At 35.1% G+C, this 21,285-nt stretch overlaps 1 protein-coding gene across 4 annotated transcripts in view; it reads left to right on the top strand.

The window, feature by feature from the left end:
• The window catches only part of LOC149552143 (vacuolar protein sorting-associated protein, putative (DUF1162)), a 336,370-nt gene that overhangs the window by 234,295 nt on the left and 80,790 nt on the right, over window positions 1–21,285 (top strand). The window lies entirely within an intron of this gene.

Raw genomic sequence — 21,285 nt, 5'->3', positions numbered from 1 at the left:
GATCAAACAATTACCTAGCTGATATAATGGCTAATCTAGCTATTAGGCAAATGGATATCCCATTTGATGAAGTTATTCAGGTTGAAGTGAAAAAAAAACCTTCTATACCTAACAATGTTCAAAACTAGCAAGTTTTTGAGGACGATAATGATATCATTAAATTTTTGACTTGCCAGGAAGATAATGAAAATCAATTCATTGATTGGAATGGTTACATAGAAGAAGAAGATGGTAAGGAAACATTGTTTGGAAAGGAAATAATGCAATTGAAAACTAATAAAATACCAAAAGGTCTAGTTGCTTTAGAACAAATCTTTGACGAAAAGGAAGGTCCAAAAAATAGCAAATCTACCAAGATTCAAAATGAAATTGAGGAAATAAATTTGGGAAGTGAAAGTTCTCCCAAAAAGGTTTACATAGGGAGGAAATTGTCATAAAAAATAAGGGCTGACCTAATTGCTTTATTAAGAAAATATAGACACGTCTTCGCTCGGAGTTATGATGAGCTTAAAGCATATAGGGAAGATTAGTTCCAGCATGAAATACCTTTGAAACCTGATGCCAAACCATTTAGACAAAGATGTCGTCCTATAAATCCAACATTAGCTCCAAAAATGAAAGATAAACTCATCAAATTAAGAGACGGCGAAATTATAAAACCAATAAGGCATTCTACATGGGTTTCAAATTTAGTCCCAGTAAGAAAGAAGAATGGTGATATATGGATATGTATAGATTTTAGAAATTTGAATATATCTTCCCTTAAGGACAATTATGCATTACCTAACATGGAGATTTTATTACAAAAGGTAACCGATAATGAATTACTATCTATGATGGATGGATTTTTGGGTTATAATCAAGTCAAAGTGAAAAAATCCGAACAATATAAGACTGCTTTTACCACACCTTGGGGTACCTATGTACCTATGTCTATGCCAGGATGCCTTTTGGGTTAACAAATGCAAGGGCTACCTTTCAAAGGGCAATGGATGTTGCCTTCGATGGATTGATTGACTTGATCATGGTTGTCTACCAAGATGACCTTACTGCTTATTCAAAGAAAGCAGAAGACCATTGTAAGCACTTAGAAAAGATCTTCATAAGGGCCCTTGAATTTGGAATCTCTTTGAATCCTAAAAAGTGTCAATTCGGGGTAACTGAAGGAAAATTGTTAGGTCATGTCGTCTCAAAGGAGGGGGTTAGAATTGATCCTGAATGGGTAGCAGCCATTGATAACATTCAGATACCTAAAACGACTAAGGGAATCCAATCTTTCTTCGGGCAAATAAATTTTGTGAGAAGGTTCGTTTCTAATTTTGCTGAAATTGTTAAACCTATTGTTAAGATGCTTAAGAAGGGTGCTAAAATTGCTTGGGATAGTGAGGTTGTAGGGGCATTCTTTAAGATAAAGCAAGCTATAAAAGAAGCCCCGGTTCTAAAAGCTTCCTGATTTTAAGAAGCTGTTCTAGTTATTTTCATTTGCCTCTTACCATACCATAGCTGCAGCCATGCTACAAAAGAACGAGGAAAGGTACGAGCAACCAATTGCGTTCTTTAGCAAGAGTTTACAAGCAGCTGAATTGAATTATGATATAAATGAAAAACAGGCTTATGCTTTGGTTAAAGCAATTAAATCTTTTCGACCTTACTTAGTAGGGGCTGAAGTTATCACCTATGTGCCAAATGCTGCCATTAAAGACATTCAGACAATTTGAAACCACTGGAAGACGATGTCGTTGGATAAATCAAATCCAGGAATTCAATGTGGACATTCAGATTACCAAATTAGTTAGAGGGCAAGGTCTAGCTAAGCTTATGGCGGAGTCAAATTTGGAGGCTGTGCAAGTCAACCAAATTAGCGATGAACATACTAAAGTTAGTATTGGGAGATGCTCTTGGTACGTAGATATAGTGTATTATTTGCAGCATACTAAATGTAGAGATAATTTGAATGAGAATCAGAAAAGGACCGTTAAGTTACAAGCTGCAAAATATGTTTTAATTCAGGGTGATTTGTATTGGAAAAATCAGGATGGGATTCTATTGTTTTGTTTAGATATTGCACAATCAGAAGTTATTCTCAAGGAAATGCATGAAGGGGTTTGTGGGGGTCATTTTTCAGCAAGGACTACAACTCATAAGATATTGCGAGCAGGGTACTATTGGCCTCAGCTCTTCGAGGATTGCCATGCCTATATTCGAAAATGTGAAGCATGTCGGAAATTCTCCGATAAATTAAAATATGATGGCACTCTCCCATTAAGGACAATGCAAGCGGAAGAAACATTCCAAATGTGGGGGATTGATTTTATAGGAGAAATCAGTGAAAAGTCAAGTGGTGGACATAGCTGGATCTTAGTAGCCACCGATTACTTTACCAAATGGGTGGAAGCTATACCTACACAGCAGTCAACAAGTAAAGTGGTTATTAAATTTCTTATGGAAAATATCTTGACTAGATTTGGAGTCCCGCAAAAAATCGTAGCAGATAATGGTATGTGTTTTAGATCTAACGAATTTGTTGAGTTTTGCAGGAAGTATGGTATTGCAGCTTCATATTCATCTCCATATCATCCCCAGGGTAATGGACAAGCGGAATCCAGCAATAAAAACATTCTGAAGATCATCAGAAGAATGCTAGTTAATAACAAACGCGCCTGGGATTCAAAGCTAAATTTGGCACTATGGGCGGACAGAATCATGGTGAAGAAATCAACAGGTTTCTATCCTTTTAACTTAGTGTATGGCAAATAGGCCAAGTTTCCCTTAAATAACTTGTTACCTGTTTACAAATTTGTTACCGAAGAGCAATTAGAAGATGTCAATTTTATGGAAAATAGGCTAAATGCTTTGATTGAGCTGGATGAGGTAAGAAGGTTCGCGCAAGAGCAGAATATAAATAAGCAGCAGCAAGTCAAGTTTCTTCATGATAAAAAATCTTCTAAGCGATCTTTTAAGGCAGGTGATCGGGTTTTGAAATAGAACGCTAAGGATGAGGACAAAGGTAAGCATGGCAAATTCGAAGCCTTATGGCTCGGACCATTTATTATTTCTGATAAAGCAAGAGAACAATCTTACTTTTTGCAAGATACGGAGGGTCATATACAAAATTTTCTAGTTCATGGACAGTATCTCAAACCATTTTTTCAGTAAGCTTGAAAGGGAAGATACTCTGCCTTTTTCTTTATTTTTATTGTTGCTTAGTTCTTTTATTTTATTTCATTTTCTAGATTTTTATGTGCAAGTATGCGGACTAATTTGCTTTATTTTGCTTGGTAGGTCAACTTCTCCAAAGACAATTGGAATCTCATTATGCCCACAAGGACCATATGTCCCCAGCAAGAGCCACTGATGGAACTCTAAAATTCAAAGTTGTTAAGTTTATTACTACAAGATCGTGTAACAAATTCTCATGGCATTATTGTACCTGTAAGAGGATGTCACAGGTCGTCATTAACTATTCATAAAGGAAGAATGAATAGAATGCATAGGCTGAGCCAACATAGAAAATAGCAGATGGGCAGCATTTAGATCACCATGATTTTTAACTACTGTTGTTCTTTTCAGATTATACTAATCTGTGCCCTATATATTTGTACACTGATCAAATACCCACAAGATCTGGCATATATGGTAGAGGTATATTCCTAAGGCCTGACCAACAATGAAACTACTGGTATCAGTGTCCAAACTTATCAGGGACCTCATCATAGATCATAATCAGTGCGTATGCTCCCTGCTTGATTCAGCAATCTCTTCAGCAGTAAAATTTGAAACCTCTTGATTAAATGCTCATAGTTTATAATTGAAAATAATAAACTCTAACAAAGAAAGTGATGGACATATGTGAACATTATATGATGAACAGTTTCAATCACAAATAAGTCTAGATCATGAGGATTTTCAGAACGGAATATATTCAATATTATGGTTTATCAATAAAGGGTGACAGGCAGGAGCAATAAAAATATAAATAGAAAAGATTGGAATTTTTTTTGTGCGCCTGTGGAATCTATACAATTGTACACAGTTGACAGGTCTCAAGGCTCTCTTCTAGTGCACACTGCTATGCCAGTCAATTTCTAGATGATCACCTCCAGCAGTTTCAATGGATGTCAATGAGTGTCTCAGTCCAAGAGAAGGGAAAATAAATCAGGTGTCTCTATCAGCGAGTGAGGAGCAAATCTAGATCGCATCCTCAGACCCTATTTTGTCACCATCAAACAAGTAATTGATGAATAAAGAAAGCCACGGGCAGCATACACCCAGGCAACAACCAACAGACTAAATACTGGAGCAATATAGATAAAATATATTCAGTACAGAAGATTAGAAGAGATAGTATGAAAGTTTTGAATAAGAGTGAGTTTCCATGTTTCAGTGGTCTGAGGTTCTCACCGAAATATATAATATTCGCAATGTAAAGGATGTCGTGAATTGGAGATTTTAGTACCCATTCTTTGTAGGACTTCCTGAACGGTGAAGTTATATTATTTATTATTTCTCGTTGTGTTCAATATCTAATGTTAGTTTATATGTTGTGCAGGCCTGGAGCGTGGAACGTGCGACCACAATTTGGAGGAAAGAGTGTTAGAATCCAGCGTTGGGCGCATTTGAAGAAGCTGTTGTTATTTAAGGAGATTTGAAGTATACGACGGAAGAAGAAGATAGTCGTGCCCTTACCAAGTTCGAGTGTTCTCATCACTCGCATGATACATCGCGTTCACATGAGTACAGGGTTTTATCGCATATAAAATTATTCATGGAGGTCGCTGTGCGCGAATATGCAGAAAGAGATGCCTAGGCGAATGATGGTGGTCGGGGAGAGAACAAGAGCAAGCAGAGATATTATTTAAAATGGCGTATGTTTGAGGGACCTACGTAGATGGAGTTACAGTGGCAGTTTTTGGTTTTATTACCTCTTGATTTAATTAACAGTCAGTTGTTTTTTTTAAAGAAAATTAAGACAAATTGATTAGTTATGGTGAAGAGGTGCGTTGCTTGAGGGAGCAAAACCGACAGCTCTTTTATATTTATAAATATGTGTAAAACAAAGATGAGAAGAGATATGAGGGGTTGCTCTTAAAAAAAGACAGTAACTTTCTATCATCAAGCATACATATTTGAAATTTGGTTCATTTTAAAGGAGAAGTTGGATCTGTGAACTAAGCAAAGAGATTGTAATTTTTTGAACACTCGTTCAGGCATTGTGTGGATTTTATTGTGCTGAGTAGAACTCCAAGAACCTAAGTGTCTTCAGTATAATTTATCCGGCAGATAAAAAACAATAAGAATTTCAATTGTTTTTTAGAGTTGGAATGAATATAGTTTGTCCTTTATGGTGTTTATCATTCATTTGTTTATAATTTTCTAATTTGATAAGCACACTAAGTTGTTTATTGTTCTTCAGATTTGACAAACACAAATAGCATAGGATAAGAGTTCTTTCCTGTTATTTGTATCTATTGTGTCCATTAAAGGTTAAAGCATAATAGACAAGTCTGAAGTGCGTTAAAATATAACAACTTGTGGCATCATAATTAGTAAGTTTTTAAGCAAAGTTTGCATTATCAATATCATAAAGTTGTATGTAAAAAATATATATATTTGACTTTATTACCCAATTGAAATTTGACGCTGGTCATAAATTTGTTCAAAGTTACATAAATCGAATGCTGGCAATTTTTCATCTTCTTTCTTTAAAAACCTTTTATTAAACAATCCTTTTAACATTTTTTTTCAGCAAAATACAATTCTAATAAACAATCCAAATTTGAAGTCATATATCACAAATCTAGAAGTTTTCCTTAACACTTGCCAATTGAAGGAATCTGTTTTCCAATCCGCTATAATACATTTTTCTTCCGAGATTTGAATTGGGTAAATAGGCCTTGGTCCAGTGGAACCTAAAGCATAGAGGTTTTAATCCTGTTACGTTGGCCAAAATCAGTTAGATACCCAGCATCGAGCAGGCAAGGCTCGTAGGATTCTAATCTGCAATTTTGGGTTCCCTTCATCATGATGTGTCATTAGCTCGACTTTCCTGGGTTCCATGTGTAACAAATAATTTTCCTAACCCATAATTTCCTTTAATTTTATCAATAAAAAATAGCTATTTACATAATCACAAACATGGGATTAATGGTTATAATAAATTAACTCTATTCACATGAAATACCTTAACTACCAACTAAAGATCTATTACCTATATATATATATATATATTTCTAGCTGAACTCGAAATAAGACATGAAAGGAAATCTAAATACCAGCTAAGTTTGAATCACATTAGGCTAAGACATGTAGACCCATTTTGTCTGGTGCAAGTCTCGACATTGGTGGAGAGGAGAAGCATTTTTAGAGGCCTAACCAGCCAACCACGGCCTAGTATATCCCCCACTCATTCTCAACTGAGAATGGACCTACCTTGCACGGGATAAGGCACATGTACACCATCTCCTCCTGCTAGCCGAGCATCTTGGTGTCAGAGAGTCAACTACATAACTGGCTAGACCGTGGAACCCTCCTAATAGCCTATCCATCCAACTGCAAGTTATACCGACCTCTAGTGATCATAGCAGCATCATTTGCCGCCTTGGCCAAGGACTTATATGGACATTATGTGCCCGATCACTCACCGCTCGACTTGACAAACAAGACATCACCCAATTCCCCATTATGAGCTACTAGCTATAGTTTTCAGATTACAATTTGTTAGTTTGGTTCTGACATAAATTTTTGTTTCATTGAGGGTGTTGTACTACCCATCTTACATAGATTACACCACACATCTCTGCCTTACATGGGCATCCTTGATGATTCCTGGTTAATTTTCCAGTGTACTTTATGCTATTTTGATTTATGCAGGAGAATATCAACATTCTTTTTAAGAGTTTTTAAAAATAAAATCAAGTAAATAAATTATAAGACTTTTTCAGTCACTTGACACCCAACAGGGTATATTTCCATGCTTTCAGCGACATATGGAAAGATGCCACTATAACAGGAAGTGTGTGGTCTCGCACGATTGCCTTGTCTTTATCACACTAAAGTGTTTAGATAAACGATTAAAGACATAAGTTGCAAAAACAACTTTGGGCTGACAACTCATCCCATTATTGGCATATCGGTAGACTAAGTTTTGAAACTCTATTATGTGAAGATCTATGTCCGCTCGAACCATCTAGAAATGAAAGAAAGATACCAATGCATACATTCGATCTAGTTTTGATGAAATGGATAGATTAAAGATTATGACCCGAGAAAATTGTGATACAATACGAATGTGATTTATTTCTATTGCTCCCAGCCACAAGCTACAATCTCTAAGTTTTAATAGCCATTGTTCGACGTCAGTAGAAGGATAATTTTCCAAAGAATGAACTATTACATAATGGTAAGAATTGCAAGCAAGAGTTTTTAGCAAGCCTCCACATTGCTATGATTTTCCTCTATATAGAATGACGCTTGTTATATAGGACTTGAATCCGATCAACGCATTATGTGCATGAAAAGATATGCAAGGTGGCGAGCACGAGCTTGAAGATCTTGAGAAAACTTGAATAGTAAAGGTAGTTGAATTATTAAAACAATATAAGACAAAAAATTTAATTCTTTAGCAATTGGCCTACACCTATTATAGATAATATTCATATTATCTAGGTATAATTGTACGTGATGTTACACGTATATATAGCTATGCTTTATATATTAAAATTGAGTACACATGTATGTATAGGCGTATTAAGGTACACGTATGCACATATGTGTTACTCCAAGTTATTCACATACATACATATGTATGTATAATGAATTACATACAATTATACCTAAGATGAATGGAACAAACTTTCCAAGTGGTATATTGTTGGTTGTTTTATCATTGATGTCACAGGATGGTTGAATTTCCACTTATGTTCAGTATGCTCCATATGTGCGTTGGTTAATCAGCTTAGTGTTAGGTAATTAATCATAATCTGTGCAAAGACATTCTGTGTGTGCAACTACTGCTATAAGCAAGTTTTTAGAAGGACAAATGTATTAACAACATGCTTGCATTTGCAATTAGCTTGTGATCAGTCGACAACATGCTTGTAACTGTTCTGCTAGAGCTGTTGGCTTTGTTTAGCAAGTGTCACCAAAATGATGTATTCCCTTGCAGGCTTTATCCCATTCCCTCTACATGTGTATCGTGTGAAGATTCTCACCTAAATAAAGTTAGTCGCAGCAACACTAAGGATGTGGGCTCATCATTGTGAGTTGAGCATTATGTTTTTTGTGAAAAAGAAGTGCATCTCAATAAGGCACATGTGCAGTTTAAAAAAAACACTTATTATGGTCAGTTGATACTAAGTTCAGTAAAACACAAAATCCTCCAGGCGGTTATAATTCTTTACCTCTTTTTGAAGATTTTGTGCGCGAGCTGGCTAAAAGATAGTGCAGCACAACAATTGCGTACTTTTGATATGGCAGTGTGTCGTTGAATGTTATCATTTTTATTGGACTCCAACACGCTTCATTGGTGGCATTCAAAGGGTGAAAAATGCATTTAGAATGGAGTTGGATTTTTTATTATTTCTTAGTGTAATGAATTCATGTTTAAGAGAACTCTGCAAAACGAAGGCTATAATTCTTGTTGGGCTTTTACATAAAGGTGAAAGTCTTAGATAGTGCAAAACTGACATTGGTATGGGATAATGCGGACAAGATAAATGTTTTTTCCATGAATGTGATTGCCGACATAATGAAATCTTCTGAGAAAGGTTTTTGAGAACTGTTTCTTTTATATCAAGTGTAGTGCATTATTTGACGTGTCTAAAAATGCTAGGTACAGGGTGCTACGAGCCCTTTTTCTTCTGAACCTTTTCTACAGATTGGAGGTTTTCGGGAGATGTTTATTTTGAGGAGTTGGAGCTGGTGTGAATTTATTGAAACATGCAGAGTTTTTAAAAAGAGGTTGAGTAGTACGTATGCTACTGAGAGGATTCTTCCTGAGAATGCGATGAGTAAGACTGAGCCTTTTGGCATTTTTGAAATGGTCATACCTATGCAAGAGAAGCTTGGTGTGAGTGCTGAAGGAGTATCATGCCTTTGATATACATCTAGAGGAAAAAATTTCATTTTGAAGGCTACTTTTGGGAAGACTAAGGAGGAACAGGAATATGCATAAAGGGACTACGGTTCTATAATCTTGAGCTTGTTGATTGTGGGCATGGAGATGTTGAATACTTAAAGTTCCGTGTTTCTTTTGAGGTAATGAGGGAGGTGTTCAGTTGCATCAATTTGTGACCATTGAGTTTACTAAGGCTTAGTTGACATAAGTGTTTTTTGCTGTAGCATCTAAATCCATTGAAGCTTTATCACTTCAGACAAAGCTATGTTTCAAAAGCTTGGCTCATCATCACCCTACCATTCTCATTGTGTGAGATATAAGCCTCATAGTTTAGGTTGTAGCCTGCGTGGTGAAGTGAAATGGGAGAGTTGAAGCTCTCTGATGTAAAGGGTTGAAGCCCAATTTCGTTGGAGTTAGTGTATTGTGGTTTTTTCCCTAAAGGGTTTCAACGAGTATATCTTGTGTTCGTCTTTCCTACCTTTTATGTTTAGCTTTGTGTTTAAAAATGTATTAAACTGCTGAAACATTGATTAACCCCCTCCTCAGTATTTTTCCCTTTCAGATAGAAGGTAACAATTTTAACTCTCTTTTATTTGTTTATGCGAAGTATAAATGTGTATATGTATTTGGTGACGTAGTTTGCTCATGGTGGACACTTGCATTGTGTAGTTTGTCCTAGCCCGCTTTCCCTTGACCATGCTGGTTTAGACAAATACTAGATAGTTTGGTGGCAAGTTGGTGTGCACATGCTCTATTCCCTCTTAGCCAATGCTTTCCCCCCTTCGTCACGCTCCAACAAGAGGAAAATAACACGGTGAAAGCATATTTCCACACCATTCAAATGCAATTTAGTTTTCATAACTAGAACCATATTAACTAACCATTTCCAATTCATGTAATAGCATAATGATTAAGCAATATCTTCAACTCCTTATAAAATATAACCAATAACCAATAATTCCATTTCATATGAAATAAAAAATAACTAATTTAATCAACCATTTTTTATTTTCTTGAAATCTCAATGGTTAAATAGAATATTCAAAATTAACAAAATAGGGGAGGTAACATCATGGGCTAACTAGGACTTTCCAGGGTTCAAAGTGAGATTTGGCCAAGGCAATTCTAGTTTTAAGCCAATCAAAGTTGATTCATTAGGGTTTTCAGATGCTTACTATTTATAGTAAGTCACTAGGGTTTAGTATTTTTGGCATTTCATCATTGAACATGGAGGATTTTGCCAAGATCTTTCTAATGAGATTTCATACATGGTTTTTTAAGTCCTATTAGTTATCCATTTTAACGCTGCAAATTAAATAGTTATTAATAAAGTGAGCACTAAGTTGAAGTACATATTAATATGCCACTTTGTTATTAATAAAAGGCCTTTCATTTTCTTAAATGGAAAAAGGAGATTTTAAAAAAGGGAATAAAAGATGAAGAGACAAGTAGGGGAAGTCGTAGGGCTATTCTTTAAAACAACAAAGTGGAGCTTATTTCCATACACTTGGATTATGTTTTGTTTTTCTTCTCGTGGAGAATTTGGAAGCTCAACTTTCAGCCCGTTTGAGGATGGAAACCCTCGAGCTTAGAGACAATGGATGGAACCCATTGCCGATTGGAGACATTGTGTAGGTACTTCACATTGTGTTTCAAGTTCATATTTCTCATATTCATTAGTTTGTGTAACTACAATTGGATTTTGTCATTGTTCTGAAGATTTAATTTACTTTATACATTTTTGAGACTATATTCTCATCTGGGTATTTTTTTGTATTTTTATGGTTGGTTTGAAATATATTCAATGAAATTATATATTTGAATTTCTAAGATATCTTTTGAGAAACTTGGGGAAAAATATCCATTTTGGATATTACAAGACCATGAGCATTTGCATATACTATCATGCATTTGCATTTCTGTGTTACATAAGCACAATCACTATATTCTAAGTCTTCCAAGTGTGAATTCAATACGGCAAAAGAATTACACTTGCAACTAGCCAAGTCTAGATATATTTAAATGCGGATTGAGTACGAAATGACATTCTCATGTGGAATGTTGATAGTTGGTTGCCTGATTATCTGAAGTAAAATTAAGAAAGAATATTGCCTATTTAAACCTATAAGTAAATGCAACATCAAGAAACTTACATCTTCCTCTTCCTAACTCTAGCAAAAAAAAATAGGGGAGAGGCAGGCAATCTAATACTAGGAGTCCATTGTGGCTTTGCTTCCTCCCTTGGTAGGATTGGCTATGGCTCAACCTCTTTTCTAAAACAGCACGATAAAGAAATTTAGAGTACTTAGCAAATGGCATTATCGAGTTTTTGTAAAAGTCCCTAAGTTACCAATGCATTTGGAAATAGGGCAGATGCGTTCTGATGCTTGTAGGCATTAGGATGCGTCATGGATGCTGCTAGAAATCATGCTTCCCTCCTGTGGATGCATGCAGGATGCTTGGGAGAGCATCTAGAGAGAATCCGTTGAGCATCTGAGCACATCCCACGAGCATCCAACCATTTTGAGCACCCAGTCACTTAAGTGACTTATTAAAACATGTGTTTAATATGTTTTTTTATTAGATTTTTTCTCCTATTTACCTCACAACCCTAAAACAGCCCTAAAAGATGCCATTCCATGCCATTCATTCCCATATTACTGTTATTTCAATTTGATTATGCTAATTGCTACAGAATGGTTTATTTTTGTATATTTCTTGTATTTCTTTGCATACATAAATTATTGTATATATATATATATATATATGTATGGACGCATTCATACACATCCAAAATCACCTCCCCCAAAAAAATCCACGCATCTGTGCATCAACACCCCGCACCCACATCAACATCAGAACTAGCATCGGTAACAACCATAGTTATAGGACTCTGCGAGTTCGAGGCAAAGTCCACCTTTCTGAGGCAAATGGTTTCTGGATTCGGACTCAATCGAGTCCTGGCAAAGTCCACGTGGACTCGCCGAGTCCAGAGACTCGTCAGACTCACTGAGTCCCAAGCTCAGGACTCTCGCCAGTGGGTGCAGCAAAAAAGAGCAAAAAAGGACTGATCTGTTTTTTTTGTTGTCTTGCATCATAGTTATTGATGCTGGTTTGTAAAAAAGAAGCCATATGGAAGCCCCAAGTTCTTAAAACTTGTATGAACCCTCATCTAGAAGACTATTGTTGGCATCAAATTCATCATAAACCCGCCATAATGAGATTTATGTTACTTGCATCTGAAAATGTAGAATTTCCTGCTAAGGTTGTGGTAAAGAATTTGAAGTCTAGATATTTTGATGATCACAGAAATCAGTTTTAAGGAACTTTTCATCTTCAGATCTGAAAACGATGCAATATAATTTTGAAGAGTTTACTTTGCATAAGGGAGCAAGGCAGACCATCTCAGAAAATAAGGCAGTGATATTTAGATATATCATAATAACACACAAGCTTATCCCAAAGAATTCAAGCTCTTATGAAAAGAGGTTGACTTTTCAAGGAAGGTGTGGAGAGTTGATAAAAAGGACAGTTATCTAAAATAGGAAAAGATAGCAGCAGTATAAGATCACAAGAAGAATCACTAAGATCTGTACTGTCACTGTATAGTGTTGAACAATTCAATGATACTGCAGTAGAAGCTAGCCAAAGATAGTCAAAAGTATTGGAGAGACTTATGATAAATGGTATTCAAGATCAACTCGATGATAAATAAAGAGATAATAAAAGCTCAGACCAGCAGTGGCAATTCTGTGGAGAACACAGTCATGACCCTATGGAGCAATGAACAAGAATTTGTAGCTAATGTGATAAAGGACGTTGTTATTTACATTAATTTACATGGCCTCAAGAAAGTAGAGAGAAGAGAAGAAAAGGTTATGGCTAGGAGACCATGTAGAAAATGATAGTAGATTACACCCAAATTGAGCAATTCTTGAGGGTACAGTCACAATATCAATGCATAAGTATTAAGGATATCTTTAAGAAAAGAAAGCGTTGTTGCTTACCTTGTAATAATCATGCAACAGTTAATTATGATGAATGCTCTCGGTTTGGTCGTATGTTTATAGTCTTTCCAAGTGTGATAGCCGAGTCTGTAATAAGTATTTCATTAATAATTAATTAAATAGATGATTAAAAGAATGTATTAACTGAATATGTATAGACAAATATCACTGTTAGTATTATATACATATTGAATACATGTTATCATAGTTTAAAATCTGGTCAAGAATTGGCAGATATACCAACTTCTTGTGAGAAGTTCTGGCCGACAAGAAAATACATAGTTTTCGCGCCAAAATCTCGGTCTCTGCCACTTGTCGCCAAAATCAATCTTCAGGTGATTGTTGAGGTAGGTTTTTTCCTTTAGAATTTCGCTTTTATACTTATGCGATCTATGCAAAATTGTGTATGTGTATTAAGTAGCTTCAATTTATCTTAGTTATTGTGTATTTGAAATTTTGATGTTATTTGACTAAAAGATGCATGAAAAAATCTTAAAATCTTTTAAAATCTTTGAATTTCATGGGTTTTTCAAATTTTCAAGTCCTTGCCTAGTTCAGTCCCCGAGTTCGAGTCCGAGTCCAATTTTGACTTTCTGAGTCAGAGGTGAGTCCGAGTCCCATAACATTGCTTTGGACATCTTAAATTGTTAAGGACAATTGGCTCTGTAGAAACATCTCTCCCTACTCAATGCAGTGGTGGATTCAAATAGGATGCATAGTTGCACCGAAATGAAGGAGCGAGATTGCTGTACTTAAAACATCATGGGTTTGTAGGTACCAAATTTATTGAAGTTTGTAAGCAAAAGTAAATTTGAAGGAGTGTTAATTTTGATGTTGGTTGTTCAGATTTATTCTCCTATTCCTACCATAGCCTTTCATAGGCATTGCCAGATCAAATACCTGTTGCAATAACCAAATCGAGTATTGTTGTACCATATGAACTATGAAGTGAGATGGGGAACATTTAAAAGTTATTACAGCCTTTAGTAAGGAGTCTTAATGACAATAGAACTCTATTAAACTTGTTGTGATAGAGTATCACAACGTATCTCTTTGAAGAAGTGAGTTGTAGGGAGGATGTGGCAATGTATCTAAAAGCCCAGGGATCTGGAAGCCCATGATGCACTTTTAGAAGCATCCACACTGCTTTCATGCCTGTTTCCGCCTCCCCAACATTCGTTTCTAAATTCAGTTGAAAGCAAGCCACATTGGTATCTAAGCATTTAAGGTAAACACTAGCCTAGCTCTCGTGTCCTTAATCTCCACACATGCAACGCGCATGTAAGGTTGCCAAAGATTATCATCATTCACATGTAAGGAGGGACTAATTCTTCAAACTTGCCAAGATGTTTTTATTAATTGTAAGATTGTCATAGGCTTATATCATCTACTCAATCTTTCCCATAGAAGAAGAAATTTTGTAGTTAAGAAGATTAGTACTTCTAAAGAATGGAACAAAACAAGTTTTTTAGAACCAACAAGCCTCACAGTCATAATCATAGAGTTTTTTTGTGAGGTTTTCACACCATCGCTCCACTGCAAATGCACCCCTCCCCTCTTTTCTCTCATAGTTGTTAGGTTTTAGTAGTTGAGGTGACAATTTAGAGCTCAAAAGATGGAGGAAGGGTTGCCTAATCAAGTTGTTCGGTTACAAATGCAAATTGGAATGTCAGGTTAAGCTTTTTTTGTATCAGGTTGTAGTAGGTTGAGATAAATATCTGAAGTGCATCACTATTTTGCTATTCAAATAGTCCAAAATATAGTAGAAAGGCCTTATTTTATGAATAAAGGATTTAAGGTCCTTATAAAAATTATTTGTTCATACTTTAAATGTAAAATATCCTTATGGAAATCAATTTTGCCTTACAAAAATATATAAAATCTGGATGGAAATATAATCTTCCCACTTAAAATGATGAAAATCTGGATGGAAATACAATTTCCCACTTAAAATGCATAAAAGATGAATGGAATAGAATTTCTCACTTAAAATGATTAAAATCTAGATGGAAGTTTAATTTCCCCACTTAAGAGAGATATTTATGATGAAAAGTCTAAATGCAAAGTGATTTCAACCTTGGATTTATAATTAGAAAGTTTTAAGGCAACTACTTTGTCCAGATGATTTTCCTCTTTGTCCCAATGAAGATGATTTAGCCCCCTTTTTCAATACTTATAAAAAAATTTAGTTCCAAAGGAAATTTGGATGGATATGGATTTTCCCTTTTGTCCCCATGAAGACCTCCCCTCCCCCGTTATGAACAGTAGGGAAAACTTTGAGATCCAATGTCAGGGAGTTTGAATGGAGTATGAAATTCCCCTATGTCTAGATGAACATAGAAATCCCCCGAATCCAGTTGTGTAAAGTTTCTGCAAATTCTGAACAACCAAACTGATACAATGCCTTTCTCTACTTGCTGAAAATGATCTTGAATATATAAGACCTGTATAAAAGATGTTATCTGGAGTATAATAATTATTCTGCAAAATGTTTTATACTTGCTACAAATCGGATAGGGCAGTAATGCTAAAGGAGCAGACCATATAACTTTCGTGTATCCTTTATCCACATTATTAACCCTTATTTATAAGGCAATCGAGAGGCATGTCCTTAGAAAGGACATGACTCTTACCAAGTTGTCCCTCTATAAACTCTCAATTTATCTTGCCAAGTTCGGCATCTAAAGGAGATTATGATTAGTTAGTAAATGTACTAATTATACTATGCAAAATAGAACATAATAAGTGCCCCATTAAAGAAGCTGATTAGGTCATATAAATGATGTATTTAAGAGACTGATCCTAAGGATCTCCATACTTTACTAGAGCTAATGATCTATAATTCAGACCAGTCATGATTATCAGAGTTATATGGAATTAACACTCCCTCTTAATTTGATAATCATACCAAGAGATAAGATATCTAGCACCATGAATCAAGATGAATAGGCATAGATTGATACTCTCTATCCATCTAAATCTTCTAAGCATGTGATATCGTTAAACACATGATACTATGTCATATTACTATCCCTGTGATATGAAATCACTTAGACTAGTGATAACAATATCACATGGAATGCAACATACAGGATAAAACCGGAGAATGATTAAATTCTTCCTTTATCCAAGTTGTGACTCATAGGTATTGGTAGGCTTATATCACAATATGATCTTGAGTTAAGATCTACCAGTGCACAAGATAAAATCCGGAGAATGATTAAATTCATCTTTTATCCAAGTTGTGACTCATAGGCATAGAAATGCCTACATCACAATATGATCTTGAACTCATCCAGATTTGACAGTAGTTCTCTATTGTTCAACACATTATCCAAGAGATCGCCATCTCTCATAATGTCTTATATATATGTGTTGATTATCTTAGAGATCGTCACCTCTTAGATAATGAATACAAATGGTGAAGCCCATAACAGTCAATAGCCTGACAATAATAATTTTGATTCAAAATTATTTCATCAATAATTAGAGATTATAATTATATTATAATTCAACCATACGAAGTCTTTTCCTGAAGTGATCTATCTTCACTTGAGCGAGAGGTTCGGTAAGAATATCTATTGTTTGATCTACAGTGCAAGTGTTTTGTAATTTTATAGTATTCCTGTCTACCATACCTCTTACATAGTGGTAAGGAATTTCAATATGCTTGGACTTGTCATGAAAAACTGGATTTACAGAAAGCTTGATGGAACTCTGATTATCACAATAAATAATAGTAGGATTCATGGGTAGACCAAATAATCCCACAAGTAACTTTCTAAGCCAAACTGCTTCTCGAGAGGCAATTGTTGCGGCAATGTATTCAGCTTCTGTGGAACTTTGTGCTAGTGATGCTTGTTTTCTGCATATCCAAGATATCATCGTTGGGCCTAAATTGAAGCATCCTGAAGTGCTTTTCCTATCAGTAACACTTCTAGCCCAATCCGAGTCTGTGTACCCAGGTAAGTCCAAGTCAACTTTCTCCAACTAGGTGAATCTCCTTTGGCTCACACATAAACTGACTTAAAGCATTAACAACATAGAAAATATCAGGTCTTGTATTTACCAAGTACATAAGAGACCCAATCATCTATCTGTAAAGGGTAGAATATATGGAGGGTGATTTTGCTGTTGCTTCCTTAAGTTTACATAGATTAGTCTCTATGGGAGAAGACATAGGCTTGCAGTTCCACATTCCAAATCACTTCAAGATGTCTAATGTATACTTTCCTTGATTAAGTATGATGCTGTTAGAGTTTTGCCATACTTCTAGTCCTAGGAAGTAATGAAGGATTCCTAAATCTTTCATTTCAAATTCTCTGATTAGATCTTTTTTGCATTGACCTATAAGATGATCATCACCTGTTATTAGTAAATCATCAACATATAGTATCAAAATTATCATATCATCTTTATCCTTTTTATAATAGAGATTTGGATCAGCTTCATTCTTGGAGAATCCTAAATTGGAGAGATACTTATCAATTCTTTCATACCATGCCCTTGGAGCCTATTTAAGCCCATAGAGAGTTTTCTTGAGCCTGTAAACAAAGACTTTAGCGTTATGAGTTTCAAATTCTTCAGGTTGTTCCAAATATACCTCTTCTATAATTTTTCCATTCAGAAATGTTGTTTTCACATCCAATGTTGTTTTCACATCCATCTGATGCACTTTCCATCCCTTCGATGTTGCAATAGCAAGGACTGCACTTACAGAGGTGTATTTGGGAACTGGAGCAAAGGTTTCTTCATAATCAATTCCCTCTTGAGAGAATCCTCTAGCTACAAATCTGGGTTTATATTTTTCAATGCTACCATCAGCAACATGCTTGATTTTAAATATCCACTTAGAAGAAACAACAAATTTTCCTTCAGGCCTTGGAACAATTTCTCAAACATCATTCTTAATAATGGATTAGTATTCTTTTGTCATAGCATCCTTCCAAGTTGTATGCTCAATAGCATTTGAAAAATTGGTTGGTTCTGATTTTGATAAATCACTCATGTTTGTTGCATAACTAGAAAATCTTTTGGGTCTTTTGCTTTCTTTGAAGGTTCCAAACGGTGCAGTGAAGTTTTGTGCTTCCTCTATAGTCTTAATAGCCCAAAGTGGTCTTTTCTTAGGATTTTGAGTTTCCTCAAGATTAAGATTTTTAATTTCATCTTCAATTTCTTCAATGTTTTCCTTCTGAAACTCAGATTCATGATTTTCTTCAGAACTAAGTATATGTGTAGGATCTTCAGAACTAAGGGGTCTATTGAATGCTAAATTTTCTTCAAATATTACATCCCTCCTAAGTTCAATATTTTTTTACCAGGTATGAAAACTTTGTATGCCTTAGATGTTTCACTATACTCGACAAAAATACCTTTCCTTCCTTAGGGTTCTAACTTAGTTCTCTTTTCTTTTGGAACATGTACGTATACTAGGCACCCAAATATCCTAAGATGGCTTATATTTGGTTTAACTTTAGAAAAAACTTCATCAGGAGTTTTATCTCTAAGACTTATATTTGGTTTAGCAATAATACAAGAAGCTTCTACCCAAAGATAATATTTTAAATTTTGATCAAATATCATAGCTCTTGTTACTTCTATAATTGTTCTATTCTTCCTTTCTGCTACCCCATTTTGCTATGGGTTATAAGGAACAATATACTTCCTCTTAATTTCTATTTCTTTACAAAAATCTTTAAACAAGTTTGAAGCATCTTCCTTTCCATTATTAGTCCTAAGAGTTCTAATTTTGTGTCTTGATAAGTTTTTAGTTAAGATTTTGAATTCTTTAAATCTCTTAAGGATTTCTTCTGATTCTTTATATTTTAAGAAGTAAATCCATGTTTTCCTAGAGAAATCATCTATAAAAAGTATATAGTACCAGAATCTTCCAAGAGAAGGAACAGACATAGGCCCACATAAATATAAGTGGACTAATTCCAAAACATAGTTAGTTTTTCTAGTGCTATCATGAAATGGACTTTTGGTGTTCTCACGCAGAGCGCATCCTTTGCATATGCTTAAATGATTTTTATTTAACTTAGGTAAACTAGTAACCATCTTCTCCATAGTTGATAAGGGTTTGAAGTTTAGATGTCCTAACCTTCTATGCCACATTTTGTTTATATCAGCAACTTCATGGATTAAGGCTTGAATAGTTTCTATGTTTATTTCATACAAGTATCCTTTTCTTTGACCAGTCAACTTTGATTTCTTAAATGAAAAGTTTTTAGACCAAGTCATTACTTTATTGTCCATGAATGCAAGATTATGTCCATCATCTTCAAGTGCTGTAGTAGAGATTAAATTCCTCTTGATTCCTAGTACATAGAGTACTCTTTTGAGATGGAGAGAAATAGTTGACTTCAGTTTCAAGGTGGAGTTCCCAATTCCTTTGACCGAATGATTGGAATTATCACCTATGGTGACTTTTCCTTTAACTTCTTTTGATATTGATTCTAGTACTTCTTTGTATCTTGTAATGTGTCAAGATGATCCACTATCAATTACCCATGTTGTGCTTGATACTTCATTTGATAGTGCAGAATACAATACACGTTTTTCAAGATCATAGTTTTCTTATTTCCTAGTAATGTTTGTACAATTTACTTGTTGCTTTGTATTCTCATGGCACTTAGATCTATAGTGTCCAAATTTTTCACATTTGAAGCATTTTATTTCAAATAAATCTTCTTAGGTGTGTCATTTATTTGATTACCCTTCTTCTTACCTTTATAAGAATTTGTGTTGAGAACATGAAGTTCTTCATCTTTAGTTGTCAATTTTCCTCCTTTCTTAAATTCCTAGATTCTTCTTGAAGGCAATCTCTTTTAAGTCTATTGAAGTTTGGAAGATTGTCTCTAGCACTTACTCCTTGAGAGAATGTTTCCAATGAATTTGATAACCCATCTATAGCCATAAGTGTTAGCTCTTTGTCTTCAATTATGGTCCCTATACTTCCAATTTCATCTCTTAGACTAGCCACCCTTAGGAACTATGAATTCATAGATTCTCCCTTTTTTATTTGTATATGATTTAGTTGCCTTTTTTAGTGCAAGGGTTCTAGTCGCTTTGTTAACCTCATATGCATTTAATCATAGTTACGGGACTTAGACTCGCCTCCGACTTGGAAAGTCAAAATCCGACTCAAACTTGGACTCGGCACAGACTCGGCAAAGATTCAGAAAATTGAAACCCATAAAATTCAAAGATTTCTTCATGCATCTTTTAGTCAATTAACATCAAAGAGATAAATAGAAGCTACTTAATACACATACACAATTTTGCATAGATCACATAAGTATAAAAACAAATTTCTGAAGGAAAAAAACTTAATAACACAATATAAACTTGAAATAATAAACATAGTGTCACCGCAGTGTCAAATGTCTACAATATTCATGGATTACGAAATCCATGGTATCAAAAGTTCAAAACGTATATCAAAATAACAATTAGAGTGTAGAACAATAGAAGACTAAGGCTCATAGTAGCCTATGTCCTTCTACTAGTACGCCTAAGATAAGTCATGGAAGACTGTAGAGCTATCCTCTCTCCTTGTGTTTGAAGTTGAACCTCATCTTCATCCTCATCCTCACCCACATAATCCTCATCATTAGACTTAGATCCATCACTCCTAGCCTCAAGGTCCTGCACTCTATCTCCTCGCATTCTAGCCTCCTCGATTGCCATCGCTACTGCCTCAGCTTCCCGATCCACCTGATCAACGCGCTCCACATCATCATTATCATTGAAGATAGGATGAACAATCTTTGTGTTCCATTTGCATGTGGATCAACATTCTCAAGTACAATTGATGGTGTATTGGTGCCCAGGATCTGTTTATGGCGATGACGAAGGTTGTAGTGAACAAAGACAAGATCATTCAATTTTTTCATTTCCAACCCATTGCACTTCTTCACGTGTATATGCTCAAATAGACTCCAATTACGTTCGTATCCTTATGCACTAGATGACTGGCTCAAGGTGCAAATCGCAGTCCTCTATAAATTTGGCACCTTACTGCCAAACATCTACCATGCATTTGAAACAAGAAAATTTTAAATCAATTCAATAATTTTGACTTTATCAAATTAAAATGGTAATATAATTAGAAATTAGGATGTAGAATCAAAGATTTTTACTAGGCATCAATTCTATCTT

Source organism: Cupressus sempervirens, chromosome 6, assembly GCF_028749045.1.
Source record: "Cupressus sempervirens isolate cs-2001-9-10 chromosome 6, ASM2874904v1, whole genome shotgun sequence".
Lineage (NCBI taxonomy): Eukaryota > Viridiplantae > Streptophyta > Pinopsida > Cupressales > Cupressaceae > Cupressus > Cupressus sempervirens.
This window is presented reverse-complemented; position numbering and strand designations above follow the sequence as displayed.